We start from the raw sequence: 12219 nt of genomic DNA, 5'->3' as shown, positions 1-12219 counted from the left end.
AACCTTGCTTTGTGATTCTTCATTGTAACAGAGTAAAAACCAAACTCTACAATCTCGTGGGGTCCCTGTTCTTGGAATGAACCTTGCTTTATGATTCTTCATTGTAACAGAGTAAAAACCAAACTCTACAATCTCGTGGGGTCCCTGTTCTTGGAATGAACCTTGCTTTATGATTCTTCATTGTAACAGAGTAAAAACCAAACTCTACAATCTCGAGGGGTCACTGTTCCTGGAATGAACCTTGCTTTATGATTCTTCATTGTAACAGAGTAAAAACCAAACTCTACAATCTCGTGGGGTCACTGTTCCTGGAATGAACCTTGCTTTATGATTCTTCATTGTAACAGAGTAAAAACCAAACTCTACAATCTCGTGGTGTTACTGTTCCTGGAATGAACCTTGCTTTATGATTCTTCATTGTAACAGAGTAAAAACTATACTTTGCCGAAGTACATCTAGTGTATAAATTAACAAAAAATAATCCCCTTTATGACAACGTAGATTGTAAGTCAAATTTTTGTGTGAATAATAACATGGATATGACGTATATGATAAATATCAAGCGTTTGAATATTTTATCTATAAATGTATATGGAAAACGGTTCTTTTTCAGGACTACATAGGTTGTAAATTCAACTACTATATGCATAATCATGTGAGTAAATCATGAAGTATGCTATACAAATAATCAAAATGTAACAAACTTGATGAAATAAAATATTAATTTTACTTATTCAAAAACTTTCCTCATTTATTTATAGATAATGACAAATTTAATGTACTTTCAGTTTTCGTTTGAAAATACAATATTAGTTAATGTTTCTGTATGATATATATATATATAATTTAAATGTTGTAAGTTAACAAACATAATTGTCTTCATCCAACTTCTGAGGCGCCCTCCGGTAACAATAATTAGAACAAATTCCCACCTGCCAATCTGTAAAATTATGACGTCTCGAAGAATACCCCCTACTAAGTGATGTAATTATAGACTCAGAAATATATGTCTATCCACAATGAAATATGTAAATATCAAAGATATATACATATATCTACATACATGCACTTAATGTTACCTATCACATGAAAACATTCTAAAATGACAAAATGATATGTTCTTATAAAAACACGGTATAGCTGTATAGCTCGTTAACTTGTTGTGACAATAACAAGCTTGAGAGCTAATAATGCTAAAATTCGGGGGTTAGATCCTGCAATGGCACAGCACAATTAGCCTATTGTGCAGCTTTGTGCTTAAAAACAAGCAATTTACTTGTTGAATGCACGGAGTCATAAGTTAGTATAATGCGCAGATAATTGTAAGTTAGTAAAATGCGTAGATAGTTATAAGTTAGTATAATGCGTAGATAATTATAAGTTAGTATAATGCGCAGATAATTGTAAGTTAGTATAATGCGTAGATAGTTATAAGTTAGTATAATGCGTAGATAGTTATAAGTTAGTATGATGCGTAGATAGTTATAAGTTAGTATAATGCGTAGATAGTTATAAGTTAGTATGATGCGTAGATAGTTATAAGTTAGTATCATGCGTAGATAGTTATAAGTTAGTATCATGCGTAGATAGTTATAAGTTAGTATCATCCGTAGATAGTTATAAGTTAGTATCATGCGTAGATAGTTATAAGTTAGTATCATGCGTAGATAGTTAGTTAGTATAATCCGTAGATAATTAAAGTTAGTATGATGCGTAGATAGTTATAAGTTAGATAGTTAAAGTTAGTATAATGCGTAGATAGTTAGTTAGTATAACGCGTAGATACACATTGTAGATAAGTTAGTATAATGCGTAGATTTGTTTGTTTTGGAATTAAGCACAAAGCTACACAATGGGCTGTCTGTGCCCTGCCCACCACGGGTATCGAAACCCGGTTTCTAGCGTTGTAAGTCCGCAGACATACCGCTGTGCCACTGGGGGGCTAATGCGTAGCTAGTTATAAGTTGGTATGGTGCGTAGATAGTTGTAAGTTAGTAAGGTATATCTTCTAATCCATGAAAAGAAGTGCCAAACTAGGTGAAATAATTCATCCTTAATATGAAAGGATGACCTACAATCACTTAGAACATTGTGCTTCCTGAAAAAAAAACAAAAAACAGAAACCGAAGCCATATATTAGTAAGACACCAATTCTTAAAAATAGACTATTTCAGGTTATTGTTGCTACGCGACAATGTATAGTCGTATCTGTGAGGAATGTGATCTAAATACACCCGAAGTTTCACGTAATTAAAATCATGCTTGACTGCAGAAATTTTTCTTCTTCTCACATTCCGCTTAATAAATCGGTATTGATACAGATTCGGAATCTCGGTAAAGATAGTTTCATGCTTATGATTTGTCTGGCATAAGTCATTGCACAGGAAGATTTATTTTTATTTTGTTTAGTTTTGTTCAATAACAAAACGCATCAGTAGAGTTAGACCAATGGCGACCAAAATGTATCTGAAAAGCTATTTGTATGCAAAATATTTGCATATGCTAACAGGTATTATTACTGTTTCTTTGCTTTGAAAATAGTAAAATGCGTTTAAAACGAGGCCTCTAAGACCTTGCAGAATTCATCTTGAGCACATACAACTACTGTATTTCTGCAGTAACAAGAAAGTTTCTTATCATAGCACCTGCACCAACTAATTGCATCAAACACCATCCAAAACACGATACATCTAACTGGTTCAGCACTTGACACATGCTCAGCTGAGTCAGACGGTACGAAGACACTAAGTGAGGGGGCCGCCTGGGGAGGAGTGGCGGCACGAGCTGATTTATTACATTCTGGCAGCGTGCCCGCCCCTTGTCTCGTGGAAATAGAACACTGCAGCTGTGACCGCTGCCGTTAATTTAACGCCCGCAGTTATCACGGCCATCACGAGTGTGGGCTGCGTTCACTGATAAGACAGCAAGAGAACTGGCGCTCGTAACAAGGTCTGGGAGCGCCGATCTGTTTATCTTGAAGTGACGGCAGGCTCGAGACTGTTGCAATGCCACGGTCTGTGTTTGCTTTCACGCTAGCTCGAGACAACCATGGTTTACGAGAAGCAATAGTCCCTGGACTCCATCCACTCCGTTTGCATAAGAAGAGTGAACAGTAATTACGTGTCGGTGCATCTTCTAGTAGGCAGACAGCCAAACTAAACGATCGACCGTGTTCCAGTTATTAGTTCAAACTGTAAAATGTATTGACTGGGGGAGATCCTTCTACTATCATCTCTAACTTCTGTCAAATACCCAGTTTTCTTCTGTTTTATATACAGGTTCTCTTACTTCTGTGGCTTTCACCAATGGTTGTGCAAAGTAAATTGTTATGTTGACTGGTTCTACTGCACCAACCGTGGCCTTTACCAATTGTTGTGCAAGGTCAATTGTTATGTTGACTAGTTCTACTGCACCAACGATTGGCTGCATTTGGTTAATTTTCTGTTTTTATACTCAGCAAAACCGTAGAGTTAAACTTAATGATTTTTGTTTTTAAAATACACTTTCACTACTGGAATACAACACTAACTTTCTTCTCTCGTATACCACTCTTCTAAGCATCGTTAGACTTGTTAGTTTATGTGAATGAGTTAACAATTTGTTTTATTTGTAGCTGTTTCTTATTGACACGTCCTGACATCTATACATTTTATAGTTAAAGGAACCAAACTGACAGGTGAAAAGTAAGAAACCAAACTGACAAGTGAAAAGTAAGATACAAAAGTGACAGGTGAAAAGTAAGGATAAAACTGACAAGTTAAAAGTAAGAGACCAAACTGTCAAGTAAGGACCACATTGACAAGTGAAAAGTAAGATACAAAAGTGACAGGTGAAAAGTAAGGATAAAACTGACAAGTTAAAAGTAAGAGACCAAACTGTCAAGTAAGGACCACATTGACAAGTGAAAAGTAAGAGACCAAACTGACAAGTGAAAAGTAAGATACAAAAGTGACAGGTGAAAAGTAAGGATAAAACTGACAAGTTAAAAGTAAGAGACCAAACTGACAAGTGAAAAGTAAGAGATCAAACTGACAAATGAAAAGTAGGAACCAAACTGACAGGTTAAAAGTAAGAGACCAAACTGACAGGTTAAAAGTAAGAGACCAAACTGACAACTGAAAAGTAAGATACAAAAGTGACACATGAAAAGTAAGGGTAAAACTGACAAGTTAAAAGTAAGAGACCAAACTGAAAAGTGAAAAGTAAGAGACCAAACTGACAAATGAAAAGTAGGAACCAAACTGACAGGTTAAAAGTAAGAGACCAAACTGTCAAGTAAGAACCACATTGACAAGTGAAAAGTAAGAGACCAAACTGTCAAGTAAGGACCACATTGACAAGTGAAAAGTAAGAGACCAAACTGACAAGTGAAAAGTAGGAACAAACTAACAAGTTAAAAGTAAGAGATCAAACTGACAAATTAAAAGAAGAGTAATTGAATGAAAAAGATAGTAATTCATGGGTAACATGACGGGTAAGGTTTCGCAATAGACTTTACAGAAATCAATTCACTGACAATAAATCTGTTTCAGATAAGTCATTTTTATTAATAACGTATTTACTTACTGCCTTCATCTAAAAATTCTAGGCCGCTTGTTCCGTAAATGCAAAGGCACCATTGTCCAGCAACCTCCCGCATGACTGTATCACTTTAACTAATTAAAACAACAACAAACATAATAGGTGGTGGAAGTGATGGTAATTTTGCCGAGTAAACTATCACTGAAATCTTTTTAAGAAATGTGTCTGTCAACTATCATCATTTTGAGGTTATTGTTTGCTCGATTTTCCGATTTTGTTAGTGTGAGTTTCTTTTTTTTTTCTCTCTCTTTGTGTTCTGTGAATTAATTATATTTCATTGAAAGAAAAAGTTGTGTAAATAACTGATTGCAAACGGCGTCTTTATCTCGGGCTGCAAAACACACACAAAAGAATATAAAAGACTATAAGTGACAAAAAGTGCGTTAGAAAATTTGGTGGATTTCGGAAATTCTCTGCGAACCGTGAATCGCCATATACCTTCTCCCACCAACTGCGGACACTTTGACAATAGAAGTCCCACTTGCACTTGACCAACACGCTAAATCCGGGGTGGGTCATCACATCACGACTGATGGGAACAAAGCGTAGTCACAACGTAGTAAGAATAGGAGAAGAATAACCGGAGAATCAACAGTTCTATTGATGGTCACAGGCCTCTTAGAGGTTCAGAGAGGCCTAGGTCACTTCTATTACTCAAGGCCCCTGGCTATAATAATAAAAAAAAGAAGACACATGAAAACAAAATAAGACAATCATTAGCCCAAAAGAAAAGTGAAACATAATTTAATATTTTTTTTATTTACTATATATTTATTACCATTTAATAAATGCTTTTCTAGCCTTTTTCTGTGCATAAAAACAAGTCGCGAAACTTGATAAATGCAAAAATAACAAGTGATTAAATTTGAGGCTCAGGCCGAATGGCCCTCCTGCCCCTCCCCCTCTAATTGTCCCTAGTCAAACATTTAGAACGCGAAATGATTCTTATATTGAAAGTTACCATGTTGTCAGTGACTGTTTGACGTCATGAAGCTTACAAAGACTAAAATAGTAGTTTCTTACTAAATTAAATCAAATGAAAGTGAGACAAAAATTTTCAGAACGCTCAATCCACAAGAACTCGAAGACGGGTTTCGTAACAAATGTTGTTAGTTTATTCTGCTGTTTTGAGAAACTCGGTCATCAGCAAACAAACAAAACTACACAACTAGAACAAAACGACACAACTAGAACAAAACGACACATTGGACGATACTCGCGGTGGGCAGAGTACAGATAGTTCATTGTAACAACAACCACCCCTAGTGTGGACATCTTACATAGAACGTGCTTTGCTATCTATACCAACTTCGAAATGCTCCAGAGAACGTTCGTTTTCGTTAATTTGACGAAATGTGTCAAAAACCACCTCCGATCAACGGAGAAGAAAGACAAGCTCCCTTTGTTGCATTGACGATTGAGAACAGGATTACTATTTTACGAGATTTTACTGGATATCGTCAACGACTTTACTTCCAAAAAGAGCAAGATGAAACCTCATTGTTCTTTGTTGCATTTTGCGCAAAGCTACTGGAGGGCCATCTTCGCTAATCTTCTCAACTTTGGAAGTGATAGACTAGAGGGAAGACAACTAGTCAACACCACCCACCGCCAAGTTGTGGGTTACTCTATTGAAATACTGGAATTGATCGTCACTCTTATAACGCACCAAAGGACCGATACTTCGGACGGCGATTTTTTTTTAGCGGTAACGGAGCGCGATACTTTGGAACCATTGGGCCGCGCTCGGCCCCCACTATAAGTATATAGTTATTTCATAACAGTGTGAAGGTATATCATGATATTTGTGTGTGTTTGTAAGTATTGCTGTAGCTACAACATAGTATAGTATCTGTCGTTAATGTTATGCTGTAAACACAAACTGCAAATCAATGTTTGTCATCGACTATCAGAGAATACTATCTCTTTACACAACACGACAAAGTTACTTGCTTTGAAAGTGGTTTTAAGTTGAATTAAATGGATAAAACATATATCAACAGATCGTAAGGTTATTGTTGATTATTAATAAACACAGAGAAAGTTCGGCATTTTTATTTACAAAATGAGACAAGTGCAAGTACAAAAACTGACTCTCTTTTATCCCTTGCGCTGTATATATATATATACATTTTGTTCGGTTTGAAATATATCTATATTAGAAGATACCGCCTTTGCCTGGTCCTAAGTCCAGGGTAAGAAAGGGGGAGGGTTGGGCGCGGGGCTAGCAACTCCGCCCCGTAAAAACCAACCTGCTACAAGTAACTGCAACAACACCTTCCGTTGGCGAGGTGTTGTTGCGGCCCTATGCTCCACTGGGAGTTTACAGGAATAGAAAAAACATGTCTAAACCGTTTATCAAAGCACAATAATAGGAAAGACACGTGAGAGTGAAAAGTGTACATTGATAAATAACATGAAGACAGAACTGTAAGTAAATCAAAGAGACAAGGAAAGATGGGTCAGGGAAAGAACGGGATTTTAAAGATGTAGTAGACTTGGTAACAGGGAACATTGGAGCTTGACGCGACACTTAGCTAAACAAGAGTAAGCTAAATGGAGACAGAAGGCAACAGTATGGCAGCCGATTGACAAAACAAAAACAAAAATATGAAGATCAAGACAGAGATGGAGGGATGAACCACTACGACATTTAGGGGTGGCAGGATCAGATGCAACCATGACTGCGTCCTCCATATTTTGTAATATCGTTGCCATACAATTTGCACAAGTATCTCTCGGACATCCAGGACGAACTTTATTCCTGTGTGTGTGTTTGCTAACCGTTAAAGTCCAGGAAATTCCGATTTGTTTTGAAAACTACCCATAGATAGTAACGCTGTCACATTTTAAGAGAAGGTTTTTTTTTATCCACAACTGTGGCCATAAGATGACGTTATCAAACAGTGTCACAAATAGAAATATGCACACATTAACATATAACCAATCAGAATATTAAATGAATGTATTTAAAACTTACAAAATACAGTACTTGTGTTTGTCTTGTGAAGTAAGTGAAGATGGCATGTAAGTTTGTATTGTGTTTCAAGGAATCCGTGAGGTTAATTTTGTCAGAATAAGAGTAAACATTTCACTGACAGGCACTGTAGCTGACCAAACCGTTAAACTAAGTTTGAAATTATTGGGGAACACTGGAGAATTGGATACCGGAAATGTTTGTCACTAGAGCAAAAATACAAATACCTATAAGGTAGAAAACTGATTCAGTTTTAATAACATAACTACCCCATAATTCCTATAGAAATGTAATATATCTCTAACCTACCTAATTTTCAAATGATAAGTTTGAAATTATTGGGGAACACTGGAGGATCGGATCCCGGAAATGTTTGTCACAAATACTTCTAAGTTGGAAAACTGATTCAGTTTTAATAACATAACTACCCCATAATTCCTATAGAAATGTAATATATCTCTAACCTACCTAATTTTCAAATGATAAGTTTGAAATTATTGGGGAACACTGGAGGATCGGATCCCGAAAATGTTTGTCACAAATACCTCTAAGTTGGAAAACTGACTCAGTTTTAATTACATAACGACCCCATAATTCTTATAGAAATATAACATATCTCTGAACTTACCTAATTTCTAAATGAAAATGCCCGTTTTTGTCTCAGCCTAGGTTCGCACGCCTCAAAAACAAATCTCACCGGATTTACACACATTACATGAGAGAGCTAATGGAGCCACGACTTAGTGTAGCTACGCTAATGTTGCGTAGAGTATTTGCTGTTGTATAAGATGACCCTGGATTTTTAAAAACAAATTAAGGGTATTTCTTTGAAGTTCGGTGTATAGGACGACCTCTATTGTCAAACAAGTCTAGGATATTACTTTTGTAAAGATTTGTTTGTTTGAAGTTAAGCACAAAGCTACACAATGGGCTAACTGTGCTCTGCCCACTACGGGTATCGAAACCCGGTTTCTAGCGCTGTAAGTCTGCAGACATGCCGCTGTGCCACTGGGGGGGGGGGGCTTTTGTAAAGAAATTCTTAGAAGTTATTTTTAAATTGTATTATCCTGCGCTCTGGGGTAATGAATACAACCATAAGTGTTTTTTTTATGCTCTTCAAACGCTACAGACAGCTCAATGAGGCTTAACTAAAGTCACAAACATGTAATAAACAACTATACAAGGTTTCATCACAGTTAAACTCCTTTTCTGTTACAAAAATTATTAAACCTTAAGATATAGTGATCTACTATGAAAACGTGTTTACAAAATTAATGTACGTTACAGAAAATAACTTTTTTGATATAGTATGACGGATGAGGTCAATATATTTCAAATCAAAAATGTCTTGATTAATTGTATTTAGCATATGAGATAACTAACTTAAGGCTATGAAGAATCGAGACAAATGATATAATTACAAATATGTTATTATACCCCAGTAGGTGGCACAATGTCAACCTACTTACTAAGAAAAGCAAACAAAAAATGAAAGGAACAACGTAATTTTGGTTAGATATGCTACTAACCGGAGAGTTCTTACTGGAACTCTTATCTTTGAACTTATGTACAAGACGAGGGGTAAAATCAGGCTTTGTTTTATGAGTAAAAATTATCGTCTTATACACCGGCAAATATGGTGATCCAAGTTTAAACAGGGCCATTTCTATCCAGTATTTAATAATTATACCAAAAATATTAATGTCACATTCTCTTATCACCTCTGTCTTTATTTCTAGTCGTAGGCTTTAATCTTTAGAACAATCTTCATTTGTTCAGTTTTGTTAAAATTTCACGCAAAGCTACACATAGGCTAATAGCCGTTCCTAATATTGGAGTAATAAAGTAGAGTGAAGGAACCATTGCCATCTTTAGGGTTACTCATATCTGATCAAATAATGGGACTTAAACATCACTTTTATAGCACACCCATGACAGAGTGCGAATACATTTAGCTTGTAAATGAACGAAAACTTTTAACTTTTCTTGGGCCTTGTTGAAGTGAAAAATGTTAAATGTCTATCTATACTTTACCTAACTATAGAGTAGCATCCAGATATATTCTTTCCATAGAATATGGAAAGAATATATATCTGGATGCTACTCTATAGTTGTAAAGTACTGACGTTTAACCCATAGTTAAACGTCAGTACTTTACAACTATAGAGTAGCATCCAGATATATTCTTTTCATACATAGTTAAACGTCAGTACTTTACTTAACTATAGAGTAGCATCCAGATATATTCTTTCCATAGAAGGTTAAATGTCAGTACTTTACCTACCTATAGAGTAGCATCCAGATATATTCTTTCCATAGATAGTTAAACGTCAGTACTTTACTTAACTATAGAGTAGCATCCAGATATATTTTTTCCATAGATAGTTAAACGTCAGTACTTTACTTAACTATAGAGTAGCATCCAGATATATTAAGGAATATATCTGGATGCTACTCTATAGGTAGGTAAAGTACTGACGTTTAACTATCTATGGAAAGAATATATCTGGATGCTACTCTATAGTTAAGTAAAGTACTGACGTTTAACTATCTATGGAAGAAATATATCTGGATGCTACTCTATAGTTAAGTAAAGTACTGACGTTTAACTATCTATGAAAAATACTCAACTCCGTGTGCTTCCTGCTATATTATACAGAAAATCAGTCCATTTGTTTAACAAGTTAGTTTTTACTTGTAGAAATAACATATATCAGTAAAATATAAATGCAGATACAATCTTGTATTTTAAGTAACACTAACACACACACACATATATATATATATATAAAACTATTAGCGGTGCACAATAGCATATTGCAAACATTTTACACCTATTTTCTCAAATCTCGCGATATTTACAAGCTCCTAACATATGATTTCAAAAACATTCAACAAATATTTACAATACAAAACAATGGAATATTTTTTCCACACTTTCTAAAAATGTAATTTCCATAACCACAATTTTAACATGCTACTCTATAGTTAAGTAAAGTACTGACGTTTAACTATCTATGGTTTCTAGGTGCTTTTCTTGTCATTGTAGCCGATATTGTGCTGTTAGGCCGGTTGTGGCCATGTCGTCAGCATTCTCGGACTATAAATCTAAGCGTCAACGGTTCGCAGCCCATTGTTCAGCCCCCCAGAGGCACAGCGGTATGTCTGCGGATCTACAACGCTAGAATCCGGGTTTCGATATCCGTAGTGGGCAGAGCACAGATTTCCCATTATGTAGCTTTGTGCTTAATTACAAACAAACAAAACCCGTTGTTCAAGTGAAAAAACTCGCTAAACTTTGGGCTGTGGGTGCGTTTCAAGAGTGATGGTCAAATCTCACTATTTGCTCAGACAAGGATAGCCCCAGAGTTGACGGTTGGTACTGTTAACTATTTGCATTCCCTTTAATCTATCGGCTCAAAAGTAAGAAACGCTATGCGCAGGTAGCCATTTCTGTATCTTTGCACAAACATTCAAAAGAAAAGAAAGAATGAACAAATTTTAATGTTATTTTAAGGTCTTTGTTAAAGAATTTTGTACCGTACATTTTTTGGTATCACTGTAGCTAGTATTAAATTTCCTTTTTTGCACAACCTTCGAGCTTCTGGTTATTCCACTTGTTTATATAGTAAATAAGGATTACCATCCTCGAGAACCAGCTTTTTGTCATATACATTCTGTTTCTTTTTCAAATTCTGGCAGAAGAAAGGATGTTCGCAGAATACCACCTCGCTAGTAAAGAGAGAAAACATCTTGCACATTTTTATATCCTTGTTAGTTTATAGCGGAAACATTTTTGATTTTATTTTTTTACCACAATGAAACCAAATTTTACACTCTTATAGATCATCAAGATAAAAATGGGTGCACCATTAAAGTGTTATGTTGTACTCTATATACGGCCCAACATATCAGGGGAAGGGTTATCATGCATTTGGGTTTTGCTAACGCTGGATTAGCGTAGCAAAGTGTCAAACAATGGAAGAAGAATTACCGGGTTTTACACGCGTCTATAGAACAGAATTTGGCAAGTAGCCAGGTCGTTTTGTTCGTATTCCTACAGCTCGTTATGTAAGTAAAGTAGCCTAGCAATTTACTCGTAATCGGTAGATGCAGATTAAAGCATGGATGGGAGACTTACGATAAAGTTTTATAGGTAAGGGTTTCATTACCGTTGTCGCCTGGTTACTACAACGTGCACAAATCTTCCACCATTACCGCTTTATTGACAATCAAGTTTGGGCTCGTGACTGTCAAATACTGAAGTACTGTCGTGGTTATGTTAATTTTCAGTCAGAATTTCCTAAGCTTGTTTTGAAATCGAAAATTGTGGACTACGTAATTACCGAGCTGTCTTCTCCCTAAAAACATAGTTATTGAGCTGTCTTCTCCCTGAAAACATTTGTTTGATGTTATCACAAGTTAGTGATTTAATATTTTTGGACTACATGATTACTGAACTGTCTTCTCCCTGAAAACAGTTGTTTGATGTTATCACAAGTTAGTGATTTAATTTTTTGGACTACATGATTACTGAACTGTCTTCTCCCTGAAAACAGTTGTTTGGTGTTATCGCAAGTTCGTGATTTAATTTTTTTGGACTACATGATTGCTGAACTGTCTTCTCCATGAAAACATAATTATTGAGCTGTCTTATCCCT

The 12219-nt window shown here is 35.7% G+C and overlaps 1 protein-coding gene across 5 annotated transcripts in view; it reads right to left on the bottom strand.

Moving 5' to 3' along the window:
* The window catches only part of LOC111085811, a 105481-nt gene that overhangs the window by 76773 nt on the left and 16489 nt on the right, over nucleotides 1–12219 (bottom strand). For 2 of the 5 annotated variants that reach the window (XR_002610599.1, XR_002610598.1), the window contains one exon: nucleotides 4523–5248. The exons of the other annotated variants lie outside the window; for them this stretch is intronic. The gene's annotated coding sequence lies outside the window, so the exon portion shown is untranslated. Of the gene's footprint in view, nucleotides 1–4522; nucleotides 5249–12219 lie in introns of those variants that run through there. 5 annotated transcript variants of the gene reach the window in all.

This window comes from Limulus polyphemus, unplaced genomic scaffold (genome assembly GCF_000517525.1).
Source record: "Limulus polyphemus unplaced genomic scaffold, Limulus_polyphemus-2.1.2 Scaffold634, whole genome shotgun sequence".
Taxonomy (NCBI): domain Eukaryota; kingdom Metazoa; phylum Arthropoda; class Merostomata; order Xiphosura; family Limulidae; genus Limulus; species Limulus polyphemus.
This window is presented reverse-complemented; position numbering and strand designations above follow the sequence as displayed.